We start from the raw sequence: 24,307 nt of genomic DNA on the forward strand, positions 1-24,307 counted from the left end.
TTTTCCTTTGTGGCAATAGCTTCTGGTATTTCGTGATTTTTTTAATAATGACTTTTGCCGACCTTAAGATTTACAGAAGCGTGACTGCATGCTTGTTCCATATGATCGCTATGGAGACTACACCGTCTCTTGGAATCGATGCATGTGTAGAGATAACAATGGCACGTCTGGTACTGCATGGAGAGCGAATAACAGTAGTCTGTTTCTATTTTAGCCTAATAAGCTCAGCAAAATATTCAAAATAACAAACGTCGTTATTGGTTTAGAAGCTTTTTGTCAAGCTGATTATGCAGTATAATTATCGTTGGCTTCCTAAAGGGCGAGATGATCTGAAATGGCCGGAATCTACAAAGCAGCAGCAGCAGCAGCAGCAATAGTTCCAATGACGCTCACACGTCCATCTATCCCTTCAGTACAAGGGAATGTTCTTCAACGTTTGCAGTAAATGAGACCAAAACAATCTGCCACTGATCCAACGAACGTTCTTATCAATGATGACTGAATAGTAATGGGCCGCCGCTGAAAATGCGATGGTCACATGCACACTCACGATACCACGTAGTTTCAAACCTACGCATCTATCGCTGCCGTTCCTGGATATTAAAGTGAAGCGGCTACAGTGGCGGCAGAAAAAGTCTATGGTTGGCGGATATTTGATCCGCCAACCATAGACTTTTTCTGTACTTGGCGCAATACAAATACCAGCTATGAATACCTTATTTGGTGCGCCACATTTCTTTTGGAGCACCTCATTCCAACAAATGCCTGCAAAAGAAAGGATAGGTCTTTGCTGCCTAGTTTTACGTAACCTGCGTTGTGAACCATAATTGTCCCGTCGCAATTCGTGAAACGCCAACAAAGTTCAAAGACTTTTCTCTGCTTCACTTTTTCTATGTTAGTCAATATCTACATATATTTATCTTCGAAAATGAATTTCGCCATTTATTTCATTATTAGAATCAACTCCGTATCAGCCGCTCCAACTCTCTAATGAAAACTCACCCGAAGTTCGATAAAAAAAAGCGATGGAAATTTTCCAGGGACAGATTTCCACTTTATACCATGGCGAAGCAGATACTGTTTTCAGTGTTTCGCCCTTTCCACGCTAAAATGCCCAGTTCAGTTATTTATATTTCTAGTCAGCGTGTAAATATTTATCACTTGTAAGTAAAAATTTATCTCTACACGGTACGCCATGTCAGACTTTTAATACTTTAAATTTCTAAACAACGACTAAGATTCGACTAACAGACAGCTTTCGAACAGTACCTAAAAAATATCTCTTGCATAAATTTCTAGGTAAAAAAAAAGTCGTTTCAATCTCGCCTAAGCAAATGCCACCGTGCTGGGTTTTTTGCCTGTTCCATTATGAAAAATTATCCTATTTTGCTACAATAAGATGTACGGCATTAGTACTGAACTAGTCGAGGTCTATGGATTGGTGTAGAGAATTGGCGTCAACAAAGTGGTCGCAGAAAATATGTTTGGCAATTTCTCTCAGAGTATATTTTGAAAAAAATTGTTTGTCATATCAGCGGCTTTTCAACTGACAATTAACAGAAATTCACTCAAAAGTACTCAAGGACACCTGGAAACGTGCTTTAGCTCTATTATCGCGTGAGTGAGTGAGTGAGTCAAAACCTTTGATGAGTTTTTGACCATTTCCACGCCGAAATAACTATATTACATGTAGGAACATGCATATTACATTTCTACTCGAATCGTCGAAATCTATTGGTTTCTTTAAGCAGAAAATCGTTTCTATGTCGACGTACCTCCGGTATCGGACTGCCACTTTAACAACTAATTTTTTTTTTTTAAACAACACGATACAATTTGATTTGTCCCTTACAACTCTCTCATAGGCACGTGTAAGAGACTCGAAACGAAAAAAAAACACCTCAAAAGAGGCGATATGAACAACGGCCCTCGTTGTCGGACAAACGGCACCAGCGAAAGGATCGTTTGATTTACCGTTTAGCCAAATAGTGACTATAGTTCGATCGCTGGCCCCCATCTTTACAGTTACCTTGTTGCAATTAGTTTGAGATTTTGTAGAGCTAATTCTCGCTCGTTCGACTTCTCTGATTCAATCAATCTATTAGCGATCTTCATTCCGTTGCGGTTAACCTACCCTACGTCTCTAATTCTTCCATCGGAATACTCAATAGTCAGGCTGCCGCGTGGCAGTTATCTCATCAGCCTATTATGATATTTGCTCAATATCCTGTCGCACTAATTCTGTTTTCCTATTCCAGTAAATCCTATTGCCCGGAAAAGTATGAATCTAGCCATACTACCAAATTGTGCCTATTTATGGCATAGACAAACCGCCACTCAGAAAAAAGCTATACGCATACTGGAAGAAATTATCTAGGATGGTTATTACCGCACATTTTAAACCATCCAAACACAGATCACGGCTTTAGCACTAAATGGCAAAATGACGAAAAATCAGAATTTTTTTCTCGGAATATAATGTTGTATTCAGTTTGCAAAGCTTAATAATCTTTTTTTTTTTTTTCTTTTTCGATGTAGACGTTTTACAAATTCCCAACGATTGGTTTGATTAAAAGTTACGCTCTATAGAACAAGCAGGATTTTTTTTATAAGAAAATCATTTTGCTAATCGGCTTTTCGCGTAGATTTTCCTAGGACGAAGCTTTAGCTACCCGCCACTTTGAGGGCTTACTCTCGGTAAAACAAACCCGTTATTCAACGCTTAATATAATAGATACACGTAGATAGATGGACTAGAATGGAATGGCGGAGTTCGCTGCGCGCCTGAAGCATTTTATGCTTTAAACAAGAAACTAACTATTCTTATAAAAGCGACAGCGTCCAATACCAACTGGCTACCTCTTAATAGTTTCTTCCGCACACATCAAGATATGAACACGTCTGTTCACGCAACACGATTTTCACACGTGCAATTGAAAACAGATCCAGGGCCGACGATGCCCTATTTTTTTTTGGGGTTTTTAAACGGATGTGTAACATTTTTCCTTCAGATTTGTTACGACCAACCGGATGAACATTACACTCTATGGCGTTTCTATTTGCAGAGAAGCATATTTTCCGGAAAGGAAACCAAAAGAACATTACCTAGCTTTCAGGACTTAGTAGTATAGGTAAACAGTCAGAGTCGATACAGACCTCCTCTTACATCTGTTGTAATATCGCGACCATTAGCGTTATCGACATTGACCTATATGTAAAGCTTATAGTATGTTCGTATCGAAAATTGGCGTCGGCTTAGCGGGGTATCAACGTCTTGCGAAAAAAATTAGAGTCATTTTTGGAAGCAAGATGATATGGTTCAGGCCATTGCGGCAGCAACCATGTGATAATCAGGTAAGTAATGCATGGCTATCCTAGTTTCGTCGGAGGATTTAAGAGGGTCTACGTTCACACATTTTATAATGATCAGTAATCTTTTCTTAAATTACGAAGTGGAGTCCAGAGAACTTGGTGATTTAGGAATTCTGTTGTAAAGTGTGACGCGTTTGGATCATTTATTATTATTTAATCGAACGACCAGTATACCTTAACATTTCCAGGGAATCCTTCAACATAAGTAGTGTCAATATCTCGGGACGTTCCATGAATGAGGTTTAAGATGCATTTCTTGATAAACGTGATTTACACATAAACAAGATAAACAGGAATTTCAAGTGAAATGTACATTCTGCAATTGAATTCCACCATAATACAATGCTATTGGACACTGTAATAGCATTACCGGGGATTTTGGGATCCTAATAGTAGGGGTAGTTGGCGCAAATCAATGGGGTACACCATTAAGATCCCCCTGAACGGTTCTGCATATGTCAGCGAGAATTCTAAAATGGCCTTTAATCATGAGATATGTATCTTGCGAGATACGTGTTGTTGTGCGAACTAGATCTGCTATTTCCGAGTTATTTCTTATCTTGCATACTGTATCTTCTTTGATTTGGATGGGTTTTAAATCGAGACTGCGCAGTGCTTTCTCTCTAGGTAGTAATGCCGTTCCTCAACGCGCTATCCTTACGGTGATAATCTTCAGCCGTTGCATCGCTATAGAAGGTTCATACGCTCAGTGGACCGGTAGGAGTCATCAAGATGATTATAAACAGATCTCGAAGTGCTTGTGTCATCTGTTTCAATTCAGTATTGTCTACTACCAATGGACGTCGTTGGGAAAGAATCCTTTCTATCTCTAGTTGTTACGAATGCGGGAAGATATGCTCGTGTGTGTGTGTGTGTGTGTTTTTAATGTATCAGACGTTGTTAGTTGCATGATGGACTAGGAGTCGTAAACGATAGACTTCGCTTCAAAGTGGGTTTGTTGTATCGATCCTTGCCTAAAACGTTGCTAAATTGGATACTATACGATCCTATACATTTCTCTGACTTTCTGCCCACTTATCGTGTTTCCAGATGAATAACTTTGGTATATAGGCATCCAGCAATATCTAGCGAAATCATCGTGATCGCAAAGAGCCATGAATGCTGTTAACTTCGCTAATAACAGAGTGGTTTGTCATTTCCATGTGTGGACGTTTTTCTTACAGAATAAAACTTATTGCTCTTAGAGTAAGTAGAGGTGGAATCGTCTGAATGACGATAAATTATGTTTGTGGATTAAAAAGCTAGCTCAGCATTTGTGTGACCCGCTGTCTCACAGGCCAAAAGGCTATCAAAATTGGTTTTTGCCCCTTTTCACACCGAAATATCAGTTTTAGCGTGGAGAAAATGCATCGTTTTTTTGACTTAGTTCGCCGGAATCTACCGACTGATGTTAACATTTGGCTTCAGCTAAGAGGCGCCTTACACAAAAAATGTTTTCGATACATGAGCATTTTTCTAGGAAAATTATTTAGAGAATATTTTCAAAACTTTAGCGGAACATTGGCACATGGAAGAACAAATGCCATGTTCAATTATTTTTTTGCCCTTTTTGCGCCTAAATACCTAATTTAAGTACTCGGCTTGTAAAGATTTATCTATAAGTCTTTACATTTAATAATATAATGACAAGTATAAAAATTAGCTTCAGTAAAGTGGTACTTCGCGTAGAATCGTGTTTCAGCATTCTAATATTTTTTTTCAAAAAATATTTTATAGAATAAAATGTTAAAAATAGATAAAATATAATGTTAACAATTATTCAACCTGCGCTGCAGGTTTCCAACTAATGGTTACTAAAAATTCGCTTAAAAGAGCACTCAAAAGTAGTCCGAATCGCATTTTTATCTCACTACTACATGCGCAAAACGAACCGCTCGGTTATCTTTACACCGAAATGTCTATTGCAGATTCACAGAAATATGTTGAATTTTTACTTAGCTAGCCAAAATCTATAGGGACATTAATAAACTTCTTTTTTATTCAGATAGGGGATCATGACAAATTTTCATCCCTCAGAAGCATTTTTTTGACCTTAAGATAGAGATGTGGGCATAGCGTATGTATCGCATTATAACTGAGCTCGGCAGGGACCTCGGATTGGTATCAAGAACGAAGAAATATCTAGCTAGTATTTTGTTAGTACAAAGGATGTTTCAAGAAAAACCCATTAAGGTATAGCTCAATTTAGCTCTTAATGCTCTCTCATAGACATTGACTTAAAGTGCGTGCAAAACAAAAAGTGTTGACATATTGACATAAAATTTATAAATTCAAAAATCAAAGAGTTGTTGTGCTTGTCAATAGTCATGATCGTACATTATTTTCTCGTCCAATTCACGAATCGTTTACGGGCAATCTTCCGTTAAAAGTGTCTTCAGTCGATCCTCATCGACCTCGAATAGCCGACTGGGGTCGGTTTTAAATGCCATTCTTAAACCAGCTTCGAATAGTTTTCCCAGTTACAGAGTTCAACAACACAAGTGTTCTGTGCTACTTCGATCTCTGTTTGATCTTAGCAAAAAGGCATTAGAAATGCATTTTTTTAAACCTGGAACTTTTATCCTTAGAGTCTGAACTCGTCATAAGGTTCTGTTCATTCCACATTGAGATTACAACAAACTCACAAAGCGAAAAGAGCACTTTTTAATATTATATAAAAGTAAACAAATAGTAAAGGGTAAAAGGAAATGAGTATATTAAAAGCAAATGAGATACGAAAAACTACAGCAAATCTCTTAGGGCGCTTTCAAGATGAGATATATTTGTGGCATTAGGACTCAATGGGTATCTTTACTCGATCTGTGGGCGTGGACAACCTGAACTGCAGCAATCTACTCGTTTAATCGCTTCGAGTCAACTACGAGTATCTGGGATATGTTTTTTGAATTTTTAGACATGGAGATGACGTTTTCCAAATGTGGATTTTACATTGTAGGGTTTTCTAGTCAGACTAAACACACCCATAAAAAAACAATGGGATTTATAGACGCCACTTGCGAGAATCTCTGAGATGTACATATACACATTTACTTAAGTAAAAGATGATAATTGCAAATTTGTCATTTTTAGGACATTATTCAAAATTGACAGCTATGAAAGAAAATTATCTAAATAATCTATTATCAGTTCAGCTTGGTTTATAATGGACAAGTGTTTTGAGATATTCCTTAAACAAAGACTTGGCAACACTCGACGTGATGTTCAGACTGGTATGTATACCGCCTTCACTTTATAGTTCACTGTAGTTGGGCGTGCTAGTAATAGTATCGCTTATATCTTCGCTACTGGAGACTTCGTTTGCGAGTGAGCTGCTGCTATAAATGGTTTTCGAAAGCCCGAAGCCGTGATCCGTCAACTTTTAGCAAGCATCGTCCGCTCTCCATCTAAACGCTTCGCTTGCAGACTTCCTTCCAGTGCATCCAAGAACATTCACTAAGAACAAGCTAAGTCAAAGGCATATACGACGCGGGTATTACCCTTCGTATTCCTTCGAGATAAACGCGGGGAATCTTATTTTATACAAACAAGACGTTAACGATTTTGTGTGTTGCTTGGAGTAGGATAGTAGTCCCGTTCATCGCAACCTAACCCTCGAAAGATAGAGGTCCTAATTATAACGAAAGATTGCTTTGGGTGGTATAAGACTTAATTGTATTTCGTCAGATCTTACATTTCATTTTAAAAGGGGCCTCCAATTACATGAGACATCAAATCGGTGGTGTTAGTATGAGACGACTTGAAAACGAATTCTTACAGAATTTGTATTACGGTAGTATAATACACGTATTCTTCGCTTGATAATATGTTATATACATAGCGTTTCCTACACCTATAAATATGTTTTCATCATAGCGTGCATGCCAAGCAAGAGTCTGTGTTATAACAAAGGTCGTTTTCCACGTATTATTAGGGTCGTTCATATGGATAAATTTCAGAGCATATGGGAAAAGCTATAATAGTTAATTTTGCTAACTACGCTGATCTGAAAATCCCAATTTCAGACTCTACCGGACACTTAAAATGTTTGCAAATTTTTATTGCTTTTTATAAATGGAACTCATATCATTTATATAGAAATTAAGTGAATAACTTAAATTGGTATGGTTTTCCGAACTTGCAAGTAAATACAACTATACCATAGACAGCTGGCGTGTACACGCTTTTAAACAAATTAAGCAACACTCCAGTGTAATTCCTTAAGATTACGAAGATACTTTAGTGGGTACGGCAGAGTTAGTGGCTAAAAACGTTGTGACTGCTCTGCTGACCATGTGGACTCTAACATCTTGACAAGAATGGCACTACTAAATAACGCTACAATTTCTTTCACGCAGTTAAAAGCAAGTTCAGTACGATCAAACCTGTCTCTTGTAACCTGATTGTGTATTTAGTCATTGTAATCTTGTTTTTTTTTTGAGTTTAGAGGGATTCGGGGCCCTTTCGCGTATTTGAGTGAACCTTCTTTTGTTATAAATTAACTTCTCAATTTTGACCCTTAAAACCACCCTTGATATTATCTCATACGGTAACAAATTAATCAAGGCAGTATACGCGGAACCACTATTTGTTTGATTGGATCATATGGGGATCACTTCTGACATAAACAACGACAGGAAACACTTCCCAGAACGCCGTTCCAAAAAAGGTCATTGCAAATAAAGGTTACCGCATTTTTGAACTCAGTCAAAATGTATATCTCTATATATAAGGCTTTTTTTCTGGATAATAATAATATTATTGGACTTCTTAGTGTAAACCGTCCCATATCAGTCCGATAGCTACGTTAAAAGCTAATGCACAATGACGACACTTTACAGGGACTCGTTACTTTTGATTCAAGGATCGGCTTATGAAATGTAATATAAAGAGCAACGAAGATCTTCGAGAAATAATAGACTAATACCTTCGTATATAAGGAGGTACACGTATATAGGGGGTACATAAGGAGGAACGCAGGTACGTTCGGTATACTACTGCCATTACCAACTCACCAGTTGTTGAGGTTATGGAAAACGAGCTCTCATCACCTGAACTCGTACACCTAGAAACACCCTTGAGGAGAATAATGGTTAACTTAACGGAAGTCCGGTAAAAAGTTTACATATATACAATAAGTTTCAAAGATCCTATAACTTATTTTTTGCAAATTGACGGTGAACTTCTCAGTGTGTTTAAGAGTGCAATCATTTTTCAGATGTGTAGTGTCTGATCTCGAGTTGTCGATCAGGTAATTCTGTCGTTTCGAATTTTTGAAATACAGCTCGAAAATACTTGCGAAAAAATAATTGAAGTACCACCGAAATACACGTGCAATCACAGTTTATGCGTACTCACGGAAAACAATTCTCGGTCTACTGATGCAAGAGATGGCAGTGCTTTAAAGATCCGGCACTATATAAAGCACCATTTTTTCTTCTGATAAAGATCTTAAAATGAATGCTACATAAATTTCTATTGTAACTTACGTTGATTCATTTTACCATTTATTTTAATAAAAAAGTTTATGAAACCAAGTATTTTTTTTTAATATTATTGAACATTTGCTGGAATAGGGAAGGTGTCCAGTTAATTTTTCTATAGTTTTGCGTGTCCTGGAACCATATTTTCCAAAATAAACTGAAAGCAAATTACGTTTTACTATGTTGAGCTACGTTTATTTACCTTTATTTACCATCTACCACCTCAAGAGTGATATGGGCTTGGGAGGTAAGCAAGTCTACTGGGGGGAATGTATTTCGAAGATCTATGAAACGGTATGCCATTGATTGCTAATACGGTAGACAAGTGAGAAGAAGTAACTTCCGTCAGAGTTCAATATAAGCTAGCGGGAGTATTAAAATGTGTATTTATGTCAAGGTAAAATGAAAATGTGTATATTGCTGTGTCCCATAGAGAGTTGTAATCAATAACACGCCACGCGTAGTTCTTCAAAAAATGCTTTGCCGGTCGTATTAACAAAGTTCAGCCTAAAAATGGAGCTATAATTGCTTATGGATAATTATAGTCATCCATTATTTATCACTAACAGTTTTTCATATCAAAACTATGGATAATCATGATAGGGACGCATGCATTGGCCTAGCAGTACGGTGCTACAGTTTATTCTCATTTGTCAAACGAAATGTAACTTCTGTAAACTCTGCTCATACTTATAAAACTCTACCGTAGACGAACTAGCTAGCATGATAATAAGTAATTATGAAACGTCGTCAATTCTTAGAAAATTAACATTTATTCTCTAACTTTGCCTAACCTAACCTAACCTAACCCACTTTTTTGTACAAAGCAATTAGCAGCCCTATTCCTAATCCTTATGAAGCGACTTTGTAGGCTATATAGGCACCGACATAAATATCTTTAATTTATATACTTTTTCAGCCACGAAATATATACGTTTCTAGCTAACTTATTAGTATTTTTTTTTCTGCAAAGATTGTTCCCAACAACTGATCTGAATATGTAAACCCGCTATTATATAAATTTTATACACAAACTGATTTCTGAAAGTTCTTAGAACGTACAGATTATGATTTAGTTGTTAGTCATTGGCAAACAACCATCGTTAATTCTACCGTGGATTGAATGTCTCTGTCGATGTACAAATGCACGGTGTTTTATTCCGGGCACAGTTGTCTAAAAAAATTATCTTATCAATGACCAGATGATGGCGATCTGCGTCAGGCATCAACGATCATCAAAGGTTATATATAGTGTCTAAACGAAAGACTGTGTGCCACATATCAAATCCAGTGGATGTAACTCGAGTCGTTTTTGTGATGATGCCGGAAGGCGTCGGTCTGTGTCCCGCGGTGTGAAGTCTGTTCGTCATTGATGAAACGGTAATTGCTTACACGGACTAATATTGTTCACACGGAACGTAACATATGTGGACTACCACCAGCGCATAGAAGGACATAACTGTGCCTATATTTTTAACAATCTGGAAGAAAGCTCGTCGTATTTGAAAACCGTCAATGAACTGAGCCAAACAACTATACCAAATCCATATGTTCTCTAAAAGCGCGCTTTCTTCAAGTCAGGATTTTAGTAAACTAACCGTTCAAATAAAAAACCTATTAAGTCGTTCGTGATCATATAAATAATAGTACAAGTACAACGATGGCCAAAACAGGATTTTTTTGTCGAGAAAAATACGTGTATATATCGGCTACGAAGGTATCACATCTATATTTGTCCTGCTCATTGCCATTGAGTAGGAGAACAGTGAAAAATCGTTAACGTCAAATTTTATTGCTATAGATCTCTGTGAGGTTTTCAAGAACAGCCCTAATTGCGTAGCAGTTGCTCTTGTGTTATAGTAATATAGAACAAGCTGCTTGTAGCTTTGTTTCCATTTCACTATGAAAACGGTTCGGTGCCAGGTAAAAATGGCCGCTGCGATGTATCAGGATAATCACAGAAGTTATAATCACAGGGTGGTCGCAAGAGTTCCAAGGTTTATATTAAACGTTACATCAGATCGACTGCTTATCCAACGGATGGTCAATGAGCAGCGAACGGTACTCAGGCGTTGACCCGAGAGCACTTGATAAAATGCGGTTAGAAACTTAGAAGGTTTCCCGTACCTTCGCCAGTCTGCACAGTCACTCCAGATGATCTGTCCTCCCGTCTTTCATGCTCTCGGTTGCAACAGTGGCTTTGGCAGTAGTTAACCTCTCTAGATCAGCTCATTAATGACCAGCCAGTTACGCTCAAATCACCCTTAGGGGTTTTACTTCTGCTTCTTTACGTATAGTCAACTTCGCATAGTATCCGAATTTCAAGTAGTTAAATAAAAAATGCTTGCGAAGACAAGCTGCTCTGCTAAGACCGTACTCTTGAGCTTGTTTTTTAGACTGGGTTGGGCCCCGGCTAAACGATTAAAACGATCATTTTGTTCACAGCGTTAGGCACTTTGCGAAAATCTATAGCAATGAACAGACATTCTATTTTTAGCAATCTCTAAATGCTCACTTTCTCAAGTGGTTTTGCTCTAGGTACCCCGAGTCTTTTATCGAAATGTTTTTAGAAGTCTCGTAATCACGCTCCACTTGTCTTGCCAGCTTGTTAGAATATTCTATGTAAGTTTCCACTCACATAAGCTATTTTTTGATGAGAGACTATTAATTCGGTTATTCCGTTGCAATTATCCGGTCACAGCAATTGTATTTCACTGATTTATTACTTTAATGTACATATCATGCTCCAGTGACTGCTAAATCCTGATGAAATGATTTCGCTCCTCTTTTGGACTGTTTCAGTAACCTGCTTACGTTTCTATAGTTAATCCGTTAGCGTTCTACATGATTCCTACTACTTGTTGCATCTATCCTATCTATTCTCAACAGTTTCAACTGAAAATTTTCTCCACGCCCGACCACTTTATATATAGAGTGATGCATTGTGAGCCATAAGTAAAAGAAACTACTTCCTAGTTCCAAGTGCAGCTTATTCTAAGAAGAAATTTCACCAGTCCTAAAGGAAGCAATTCAAAATGATGACGGTAGAAAAACAATCTGACAGTTAGACACACGCAAACATTCCCTTTTTGATGGTATAGTAGATTTAGAATTTCCAAGTAAATCAAACATAAACACTGAATAAAACGTATACAGATAGGGCATCATTTAGCAATAACTTCTAAGGATTTTCAAACGAGCGGGGTTATGTGGACCGTATTACCGAGTATAGCGCTCGTTATCCGCTTCGCTATACTTCTGATGAGTACTCTGAGAATTTTTATTTACTCATATAAGTTCCTGGTTTTTAAAGCTTCAATAGTTTTAAGCTAGCACATTGTTTCTCGGTTTCTATTTCAAAGTACATTAGCAGTGCGTACGGTTCCGATGATTAAACTGCTAGTTAATAAGAGTTACAAAAAAGAGGAGGTTTGACACTGAAACAAATGCAGGTTACTACGTAAGTCTACTTCTTTCCGATTCTCAAGTAATTTTTAGCCATTTAAGCTGCTGTAAATAAGCCTAATCTAATGACAAAGAATGCTCAATTTTGCCATGTACTACTGAAAGAAACTGCGTTCTCAAGCGCCCACGGATGCTTACCGTTTCAGTTTTCTGTAACACACAGATGTCTCTATCCTCTTTTGTAATGCACAAGCCGTTTGCCATTCATGCAAGGTTAGATAATTGTAGTCATATGGCCTGCTTATAACAATGGCCTACATGTACAAAGAGAAATACTCGACGAAAAGGTAGCGTGACAGAGGCCACTACAGAACTGCGCGAACTAGATAACTAAGAGTAATCTAATAGGCCCGTTAAGGCCCTAACCTTTATTCAAGTGGCAACATATTAGGTACTTGTCGAGCTACCTACTAAGACGGGTGTCAGTGTTTCTACTCAAACGGTCGAGGATAAAATTGTGCTATACACCGATACATATACACACACAGCCTTGTAATACTTCTGCCTGGAAGATGAGTAGCATTTATTATAGTTTCAGTGGACAGCTCACTGAATGTCACCGCCTCGCTTCACACATGAAGCCTTGACTATGAATTGTGTATCGTAGCGTCCTGCTTTCAGCGTTAAAAAAGCAACAGAGATCGTGTAAGTTGTGCATAATTTATTCATTTCTAAATATATTTTCCGTTACAAAAGTTAAACATTTGTGACGCATGCATCGTCTGCTTTTGAACGCATGAGATATGTATGCGAAAATAACCAACAAATGCTAAATATCCAATTACAGAAGCACATAACTGACCTATCTATAACCTGCCCGCCACCCTTCTAATTTACAATTATTTTCGCACCTGTAGATGTTTTTCTTTTCATTTCTTATTACATGTTTTTTTCTATGCATTTTTATCACTGTTGTCGTCGTAATTTCTCTAACCTGCTGCCATCCGAATAACATCCCTACGAGAGGGATGATGCACCAACGGCGGTCTGCTACTACTGCTGCTTTTATCATTGTGTTATTTTAGCATGCGAAGCGTAAACAAAGAAATAGCCAAGTCGGAAAGGTAGGCCATCGGATCACCGTCGACGACAAGAAAACGACTTGCTTGACGTTTCATCGCAAAAAGCCGCAACGAAGGAAGGTATCTTGTTTCTACTTTTTTGCACCCGACGCACGTCCCGACAACCATCACTCCGCATTTCTTCATTCGTGCCGGAGAGGGTCGCACGGAAAGTTCGTTCTGTTCGTTCAGTGATGGTGCGGACAATGTCTAGCCAATACGCTACAAAGCAGTTGGGTATTGGACCTGAATTACATTGAATTCAGCCTTGTTTTTTTGCCTGTAATTGTCGTTGCTGCTGCCGCTGCTGCTGTCGTTGTTGTTGTGTTATGGCAACAAGCGATAGGCTCATTACTTTGCTGGACACTCAGGCCTAAATGACCTCTTTTTCGCGAAAAGCAAACTTTCGGGCTACTTCACTGGCCTCTTTTGTACTTATCGTACTCAAATGTGACACTAACGTTTATGTCCTAGGTGAACTAGATAGCGCTTATACGGACCAGCTTGTCTGGACCAACCATAGCTCGCGAATATCTCTGTGAGCTCAAGGCCCTCGTGCTATAGAATCTTGGGAGAATCGTGGGAGATTCTTTTCGTTTACCTTTTTTGCAGTCGTTTTTTCGTCGAAAGAAATTCGTTATGCCCAGGACGAAATAAACAACGTAGATGAAACGCAATATGCGTTTTTTTTTCAAACAAAACCATAGTAGCTACATGTAGACGCTCGAAAAAGGTACGCTTTTTATGAAGGAGGAAGTAAGCTAATGCATAGTGCAAATCAGACTTTACTACTAAGGCTTTATAAGTGCTGTTAGACTTTAACTCGCTAAATTCTGGGCCTCATATGCTTGAGCTTTGGCTTAAAACTGATTTAAATACTATTTTAAACCAAAACTTGCGGGGACACCTGCTATATTTAGTCGCGTCCCGTTCCATCCTTCTATAGAGTTCCCCGTTTCACCGGCCACGGCAACTCCTTAGGGTTCTTACTTTGTCTTTTAACATGCCTGGCTGTGTAATAGTGTCCCGTGTAATTTTGTTTCATTGCCCCTAAGGTGCAAGTTAAGTTGCGAGGGGTCACCTGCATCTAGCGTCATTACTTTGTGTAATTAGTTAGTGTTACACCCCTTCTTTTCTCCAGTGTTTCTTTATTAATCAACAGTTGTTGTCTTAAGTAGCATTGCTAGACCGTCTAGCAGATATGTCAAACGAAACCGTTGAAACTGGCGCGCATTGCTCCTGTGGATTTCCGCAATCGGATCTGCACTAGTTACAGTACAAAACATGCTTGTCTTCATTTTCGGCTACATGTACTTAACAGTGTACGCATATTGGCAAACATGTCTTGCTTACTCTGTATAGGTAGTTGCTGTGTCCCTATAGAGTCGTGTCCACTTTGCTTGCATGGCAACCATAATTGTGTCTTTCAGTTAGTCCTCCCTTACCTTCGCCGCTTGTCAATGTGTAAATGCAAAGGAATCGTTTTTGTTAGGGTCGGTGAGTTTCGATGCCGATGTTAGTGGAAACTAAACTAGAGTTCCAAATATAGTCGTGTATTTGGCGATAGACAAACGCTCTCCCTTCGCCTATCCTTAGCTCCATTTATTAGGAATTTTTCAAACGAGTTTTCGTGCCACTTTAGTCGCTCTAGTTGCCACCAACTGTGGGGTATGGGGGCGCCTCTCAGTCCCATATTTGAGTGTATTCCGAAGCATCTAGCTGTTTTTACTGTTTTAGTTTTGTCGCCGTCCATGAAAAGCTTAACAATTTGTACTTCATTCTGCCAACTAGTAAGAGTACTTTGCTCTCGACTGGGTGCAGCGTTAGGCTGTTATCTGTCATTCATTCATAAAATTTCGTCAACACTTTTTTGGTCTGGGTTTTAAGCAGTTTCAATCTGCGTACTTTTACTATTATAGCTCGGTTGTCAATTTGTGCAATTATGTCTACATCTAGAGACTTAAAGCCCTGGACTTAAAGTCATCGTCGTAGGCAAAATTACAAAATAGCTGATCCAAAATAAGAGTCCACAGCACTTCAGTAGTTATGGAAAAACTCAACCTTTTTGTCTGAGCAGTTTGATCCTAAAGATATCCGGAAACGGCTTCGAGTAGATGCAGTAAAGCTTTCAGACACCCTACTGAGCAGGTGATGTAACGCAGAGCTTTTCAGTAAAGTTTCGGGTTCGTTTCTCTTTGGTAAACTCATTTTTTAAAGAAGAGTCCCCAGGAGATAAACGGGTCGGTAAAAGCTCTCTCTTTTAAAAATTTGTACCACTTTTGTTTTTCAAAGCTCGGGGAAACTTTTTTTGCTAAAGGCCTTCGTAGCAACTTTGGTCACAACAGCAAAAGGAATTCATTAGTAAGTAGCTTCACTATTGTTACCAGAGTACCGTCAAGGCCTAGTATATTGCCTGGCTTGATTCCTTCGCCCGTAACGATAAATTAATATACCAAAACAGTCAGAATGTTTTCGAGCTGTGCTGGTTCCTCTTGACTGATGAACAAGTCCCGATGGGTCGTAGATTTGGTTATTAGGGAACAGCTTCCTCATCAGTTTCTGTTTCATCATGAAAGAAGCCTGCCTTTTGGGATCTACTACAACTTCCATACAATTCCCTAACACACGACACCAAAGACCAAAAATACTCTCTGTATGTTCCTTTTCAGAGCAGATTCATAAGAGATTTCCTGACTGCGCTGGCATATCGTACCTTAAGCCGCAACGGTCGTTTGGGCACACTTGGCTTCGTCTGCGTGTTAATGCTCAGTTCGTACTCAATAAGGTGATAATCGCTGAGGTTCTTTTTCTCGTCGAGAACTTGCCATCCTGTTACACCGTTACCCATAAAAGCAAGTTATCTAGGGAAGATTTATGCCAGCTTTGCTTTAAGGTAGTACTTTACCTGTTGTGGGTTACAAATTGATTAGTGGCCATTCATTCCGTTAATACCTGACCCCTTTTATTAGACCTTTAGTCCCGTACCTCCAAGATACATAGCGTAAAAATTGCCCGAAAAAATTACCAACAGTGCAGAAGCTATTTAACAGAACCAGGAGATCTACTCTAAATAAAAAGGTCCAATAGTTTCCATATAATATCTATGAAAAGCCCACACCTGTCTGTAGCACTCCGGTCGGCTTACTATCTGTCAGTCACTTTGTCATCTTTCATACATTAGCTTTTTCTTTTGACTAGTGCCACATTTAGTTCATATAAAGCAAAGCGCCGCTTGCCATGGCATCAAGCTGTGCATGGGCAGCTCTGCTCCCACTGTAGTTCATCAGAATAGTTGTGGAATTGGTTGAGTTGCTAGCTTGTCTCGTTGGCTGCTCTGCGGGAGGAGACGCGCTTCCACGCCTCCTTCTAGTAAGGCCAAGTACTATGGTGCATCCTTTTAAGGTTTCACGCAGTAGCCTTCCAGTCGCGTTTCTCTCCAGTAGTCCTGCAGAAGCGACCTATACTCTTTCTGAAAGGACACTCGGCATGGGTACTAAGCGACACATCGCACTAATTTAACGCATAATCTAGAATCTCTTCCCTTCTACCGCTTTGTTTTTACAATTTCTAGCGTCTCATTTTAGGCGATATGGGACTGAAACGCACTTCGAGGCTAAAATTCAGCTTATGAGTAGCTGCCTTGGATTCACGAACCATTTGCTTGTGGCCAGATCAGCACCAATAATTTACTTGGTTGTATAAGCAGATGTACCTTATGGCGACCCACTTTTGTCGAAGTATCACTTTCCACCAATTTAGCTTGTAGTCTAAATTTTAGCTGAATGATGTACTTTATTCGCAGTGAAGTGAATTAAATATTAGCGCTAAACGACGTGAATTTGGCCAACATTGCATTAAGACCGCAACTAAATATTCGCGGGTAAACCACTAACCGACAAGGTTTTTACCTAGGCTGTTAGTGTCATGTGACAAATGTGCGACAACTTAGGTGTTCGGGCGTGGGAAACGCAACGCCACTATCTGCTAAAGCTGCTCGTTTCAATGCTCCCTTTTGCATTGAGCTCAAGTTACGAATTTTTGTATAGTCGGAATGGTCTTCTTATCGTAGAGAAGGCCAGCCATCGTTACTGGCACGCAAATCGGTACGACAATTACGTACCAGTCCCATAGTATGATCGTCTTTATTTCGTTACCTGTGCCTCCATTACCTGTGCCTCCATTTCAGGCAATGTCATGTGCGCTTTTGGCAAGAAATTAGAGATCTAACCGCAGTTTGTATAGTAATTCCCCGCGCAGAACACGACCTGTCATCAAGCGGGTCACGTTGACGACGGCAAGGAAGCCCCTCCTCTTTGGCAGATGACGTTCGTTTAGCTATTACATTCGAACAGTCGTAGCTAATACCTTAGGACGTGTGAACCGTCACAAGAGGTTCTTTTATCACTTCGTGTACCGTTGACCTATAGCTGTTTCTATAAACTTAGGCAAAATATCTGAAAGAAAAATTATCTAAGTTTACGCTTTGCAAATATAAAGCCCCCTTATTTATTGAAAACGCTTTAAATTTTTTCGTGAGGAGCAAACGACACGATTTTTTTTTTTATTCCTTTCTAAATTTGTTATACTATTTCTTATTTAATTTTACTGCATTATATCTTTAGGACATTTATTAAAATTGATTTAAACATGCAGCTTGATCACACCGCAAACTATATGTAATGAAATTTATCTTGGATTGTCGTTGATTGTTGAAGAACAATTTTGTGTGTCAAGATTTTAATCTGGCAGTATTTATTTGAGAAAATACTATAGCCTCGTGCTAAAGTTTTTGTTTATCTACTAAAAAAACCTTAACTATGTCATGAGATCCTCTTGTCAGAATTACACGATACAAAATTAATTGCGTTTAGCATGACTATTCAATAGCAGACATTTGATGCATGTAAACACTAAGTAGTTGAAGTAAATAGAGATTGTTTTTCCCTATTGAGCCGTTGTTTTTGCCACTGTGTCAAGATTTCTGGCCACAATTTGAATTTTGCGCTGTTTTTTTTTCTCTCTGCTTAGGAAATATGCGCACGCACATCTATGCCTAAATAGAGACCCCATATTTAGAGGCCGTATATATCGGTAGCGGGCCACTGGTTCAGAGTGGGCTCTATATCTTGACCCGACGGCTTGTCTTTGAGGTTAAATAATAATTCAGTGGAATTTCAGATTCATTTGAATTTTAGGTTCACCTTCCGTTATGATGGCCTCATCGAATGAGATCGGGCCTTCAGTGCCTTGCTCCACCACTGTCGACTGCACGTCTCTGTCTGTTTTTAAGCTGTTAGACCTTTTTCACTCTGTTATTGTGTTTGGTAAAATTAATCTTTTATTCTAACCTTCTTATTTACTAAATGATATTATTGTTGCTGATTATAAAAAAAAAGGTAATATTTTAATCAGAATAACATTATCGTTATGGTCTAAAAGTTGCACAGAAGACAAACAAAAATGATGTGCAACGTGAAAAGCTATAGGTGAAGAGTTTTCCGAAAAATAGGTATTATCTATGGTCTGTCCAATAATGTAATAACAATGTGATAGTACATGTATGGCCCAGTTCATATTAATTACCTCTGGAAATATTATTCTCAACGATACTTTAATACATAGCAATGATAGCTAAAGTCGTTATGTCCGATCAGGTCAACCTAGATAAGAGTTGGTAATTTAGCTCTATTCTTTCTAAATGGTTTCTTCAAAAACGAAAATAGATTAATTGACGTGAGGCCTGTTATTACTGCTTTCTCACTTAATTTACTATATTTCGATCTGTAAAGTAGTTGTAGATTTGAGGAAAAAGTGTCTACCAGAATAATTCCTAAGCCAACAAACCACAGGAGCCCGTTCTAGTGTTAATGTACCCAAGGCCATGTTTGTTATTACACGAAAAATAATTAGCCATATATCAAAAATGCTTCAGTGACAGTTTATCATCTCAAATTTCTGGTGGGTCACAGAAACCCAGTAGGCCTACAACCAGGTTGTAGTGCATACTAGGTTGAACCTAATGTCGATCAAATTTGTTCATGTGGCTATAAGATTACTGAAATGAAACGATTGATATTATGTATTTCAGAGTTACGATAGACTGAATGTGGCATTCATGAATTAAGATAGTTGACGCAACAGCATAAGCCAAAGCTCACGTATTGTAATATACTACCAAAGCCTCTGTTTTTCGGTTTTTGTATTTGCTTTTCATATTTTTACAATTTAAAGCTAAATAGTTAATTGTTGATAAATTGATTACCAATTTATGTATCGATGCAAAAACTGAGAAACATATGAATTTTTTGACTAGCTGGCGGATTTGAACCGGCGATCCTTACTCTTTTGCCTTGTAGCGCGGAATGCTTAATGTTTGCATGGAACCTTGAAATTGTACTTTTATTTTAGCGTGATATGGTAGAAGAGATGGGATATCCTTAATGAGATAATGGAATAAGAGCAGCAGAAACCGAAAATGATTGCAACCAAAGGACGAAGCAATTAGTGGAAAAGAATGAAGACAATTTGTGCAGGACGATGGAATGGTTATAAGAAAGATATTTTAAGATTAAGCGAATTAACGGTTTATTAAAAGGCATTATAATCCAACTCGATTTACAGCTCGGTTTTATTTACCTGGTAATCAACCTTAGCGGGCTCAAAACTGCCACATTACCGCAAATTCATACTACCTATGGTATATCGTCATAATACCCTTCTGGTTATTCAACTTGATTTCGAAAACTCAAATTAGTTATAATAGGTGAACCGAGCAAGAACCCCACATTTATGAGTACATCGCCACCTCTACCCAACAACTGTAACATCCAAAAAAAACATGAACAAAAAATTAGCACCTTATTTATGTTACATCGTAAAAAAAAGAAGATAATAGTAGCGGTAGTCAGTAATAAAAATCCGTGAAAACTATTGGTAGACTTCTCAAATTTTCACAACGAGTCGAACTTCTCAATTTAAACATCGCACCAATTGTCTCCTTGGCATCAATTTTTTTACGATATAAGGGTTGACGCCTATATAAATAAGTGGCTTATCCAGTGGAGACCGAACTGGCATTCTAGACTTCTGCGCCTACTAAAACTACCTTCCCTCTTCAAATTTACCCTCTGCAGGCCCAGGTCTAAAGTTAACAATACTACAAATCGACAGCAAACGTAGCAGACGGTTACCTAACCAAATAGTTGGAATCACATCGTCAAGCGCTCTAAATCTTAATACCTGTAAGTTCAGTCTAATTGTGGTGTCCTTTGTTTGCTGCCATCTGCCCCCCTTAGGCAATTTTTCCTTTTATTTTTTGAGATCCTTTGAGACCATTGAAACCTCAATAGGCCCTCCACTTGTCGCGTCGCATATGAATTCGAGAAGTCCTTTCAGGCTGTCTGCTATGATAGGAGGAAGAGCTTGCTTTAGGGTGGCCGCCACCTCATCCAAGTTTGCGTTCCGCCATTGTGCCGTGCATCATCCAACCTTTGACATATCAGCAAGGTGTCGGTAGCACGTTCCTCTAATCCCTAGTCGCAGTAAACACAAAGGTGAAACGGGGCCAAGCCAAAGCTGTGTAGATGTGATTGAGAACCGTCATATTCTGTGAGAACTTGGGTTAGAAAGTAGTCCACCGCACCCTCTGAGTGATTCCTGATACCTAATCTCTAATTTGGACCACATGTTCGTTTGCTTGAGTAACGGACCACCCTCTTGACATTCTGTTTGAGTTGTGTTTTGCTCTGCCCACTTTGTGTGGCCCTGTTTTCGTTTCTTCCTGGTTTTGAGGCCCCACGAGAGAACTCCAATCAGGACTAGGGACGCTGACGTGCTTACTGTTCTATAGGTCTAGAGGGCTCACGTAGCCATTGTTCGCTGCGTTTTGTTTATCTTGTCCACGCTACTACTCTAGTTCAAAGTGGGCTCGGATCATACGTGTCACGGAAAGGTCGCATGGACTCAGCCACTGACATGATAAATCGCCTGCGTTCAGTAATGGAAGAGTATCTTCCCATTGCATCATCACGAATACAATAATAATTAAGAGGAGAATGCACAAACCGGGAAAAAGATCTCACTAGAGATAGGCGCCCCTTCGTTCTGGACGCGTCATACCCCAGAATACCCGTAACAAAGTGAAAAAATGTGCGACACTTTTGGAAGACATGCACAAGTCATTCTAAACAGATTACCCTGCAGAGGTGAAATCACTAATTTTGTACAAGCACAACCCACGAAGAATATTGCCGTAGGCAGACCTGAGACCCGGGCTGCGTAGAGAACTACAAATTACTCGTCTCTATTTCCTTGAAGTGCGTTTTCAGCTAAAGTCGGCCCGCAGGTACCCTCACCTAGTAAAAGAAGAATATATGATTCTATGTGTGTCTTACTTCGTGTAGAAATTAGAGTTGTCTGACAGGTTTCCAGCAAGTGCTGTAGCTTGAATACGTCTTAGGGATACATCTCCTTTTTGGATGGAAATATCGCGTGCGTGTTTTCGTATCGCAGATTGTCTATATAGTAGTTCTTTACGGAAGCCTTGATCATTAGCGGGTTTGCGCAAAATAGGCAAGAGCAAGATAGGCTTTATCAGTAAATCCTCTTTCGTCGGCTCGTTGAAATGCACTCTGAGAAATATCGCCCCCTAAGTTATATCTGACCACCCCAAGTGCAAGCCAATGCTGTCCGTTCGGGCGATGGACCGTTTGACTGTAGGACTGTTAGTTCAGACCGCAACCCCGGATTATGTGTCTTGCCATCTGGAAATTGCCTATGGTTATTGCTATATGCACGTTGCGAACCCACTGCTCCACTCTTTAAAGTAGACCGGCAGCATCAATATCTTTTAATACGAAAACACAGCAAACTGCGTACTGCCAGTAGCTTGTGTGCAGGAGCCATAACCTTGCACGTTTTCCGTATAGACATGACCCCAGAAATATTCTTTTTGATGATAATAAGAAGCTTTCTTTGAAAATGTCTTTGCTGGTTGTGACGGGGTTTATGTAGTAAAATGGCTTTTACGTCGTACAGAGGGAAGATAAGCAAGGAGTTTGTTTAAATCGCCTGCAGTATCAGTATATCGGCATCGCGTCTCGCAATAAACCCTGTCAGTTCTATCTCTTAACTCGCCGATCCCCGTATGTTCAATTTCGCAATTTTTAACAGAGCCGCAGACAAAAAGTTGTAAGCTTAGAAAAAAAAACAATAAATAAATAGCAAGGACGTTAAGTTTTATGAGATTTTGTGACAGGTGGAATCTTTGGCGAACAGAGTCTGTTTCTAGCTTTTCAGGTTACATCCGAGCTGGTGAGGCATACCTGCTTTAAAGGAGATTCGCCCATAAGTGTCCATTTTGTCCGCATCACGTAAAGCACAAGCTGCCGCGTTTGTCTAGGTAGCGACTGCTAATTTTCTAACTGCGTTTCGATCTTGCCTAAAGTAGCAGCTAGCCCATCCAGCACATAAAGGACGGAGATCAAGTTTGGATTACTACTATACCTCAGGGCCTTTGCATGGAATATGTTTTCGTAGTTGGCATTCCTCCGTGAATTTAAGACGCACGGATTAATCTACTTGACGTTTAAACTAAGCTGTTCAGAATGCTAGAGGAATTTTGGGTCCTATGCAAAATAGATTAACCAAAATAATTAGCAGAATCTTAGAAGAGAAAATGAAAACTCTATCGACTTCCGATGGAGCAGTGTAGATGACAAAAACATTCTTTTAACGGATTGCAAGACGCCACTTTAAGATTCAAGATTATGCGCAGTCTCGACCACCGATATCTTTTTATTACCAGCATGCTTCAGAAGTATTTGATAATCTCTAAATCAGGAGCGTTGGCGACTCATGAACCCCATTGAGTTGTTTTAACTTTAATATCTTGAAGGTAAGGACAAAGTAAGCTTATTTCGATTTGTTTTCCTTTACAGCTAAATATTCTTCATAACTGCAAGCGTTTTCATTCTCCTGTATGTATACTCGATAGATTTTTCTGTGCTTATTGGACGAATCCCTCTCATTTCTTATCTATATTTCTGTGGCACCGCGATGGATTCGTTTAAAGGGAACTTCTCATTTATGTGATATGCCATGCATTTGCAGCGTCCTATTGAACGTCTATAAATTGCGTACTATTACAATCCTTTTCACGTAGTTGTGCCTTGGGTAAATTAGGTAGACGGTGAGCAAGAGTTCACTTAAATATAGTGTAATGGTCACATAGCAACAAAATTCGTAAGGTTTCGCTTTTGCTGGTAATCTATTTTTATCTTGTCGTCCTTTGTCTATGATCTATCATTTGGTTCCGTGCACAAACCCTAGTTAGAACTTACACGGACAAATATGGTTGCTTAACTTTGCGATAGATAAGAATAAACACACAGTAAAAATGCCCAAAGATATATCATAAAGACTACTTACCAGGCTAAACAAAAAGGCCTTGCTAGATCCTTTTCTTGAGTAACTAGCTTTCCCAGTAGCTTGTGAATGACGAGTTTGGCCAGCAGATTTCTAGTACCGAAATTTCAAAGTTGAATCGAAATATCAGTCATTGTCTGTTCTTTTTATGGCGTATTATTTATGCATCCATGTGTAATGTGTAATCTAATGTGTAAATTTTCTATTTTTGTGGGAGTTATTCACTGAATCCAAAAAATGCACAGCTTATCACTGAAATACCTGAAGTTTGAATAACGGTGACATATGCATTGGTTTGGGCTCCATTTGTTCCACCCTGCGCTCCAACATAATTTTTTGTTCCTATGGCTTTGCATGCTCTATTCTTGGTATTTACCAAATTAAGAGTCGTGATATCGTAATTAACTACGGTGATTCATTTAGACTAAGCCTAGTATATAAATGACAATAATAACGCGCGGTGTTCAAAAGAGTTAAAAGTTATCCATAACACTCTATTCTATC

The 24,307-nt window shown here is 38.9% G+C and overlaps 1 long non-coding RNA gene across 1 annotated transcript in view; it reads right to left on the bottom strand.

The window, feature by feature from the left end:
• LOC111272037 (uncharacterized) overlaps positions 1–24,307 on the bottom strand; it is a 57,896-nt gene that overhangs the window by 16,268 nt on the left and 17,321 nt on the right. The gene's annotated exons all lie outside the window — the stretch shown is intronic.

This window comes from Varroa jacobsoni, unplaced genomic scaffold (assembly GCF_002532875.2).
Source record: "Varroa jacobsoni isolate VJ856 unplaced genomic scaffold, vjacob_1.0 contig01470, whole genome shotgun sequence".
In the NCBI taxonomy this organism is placed as follows: domain Eukaryota; kingdom Metazoa; phylum Arthropoda; class Arachnida; order Mesostigmata; family Varroidae; genus Varroa; species Varroa jacobsoni.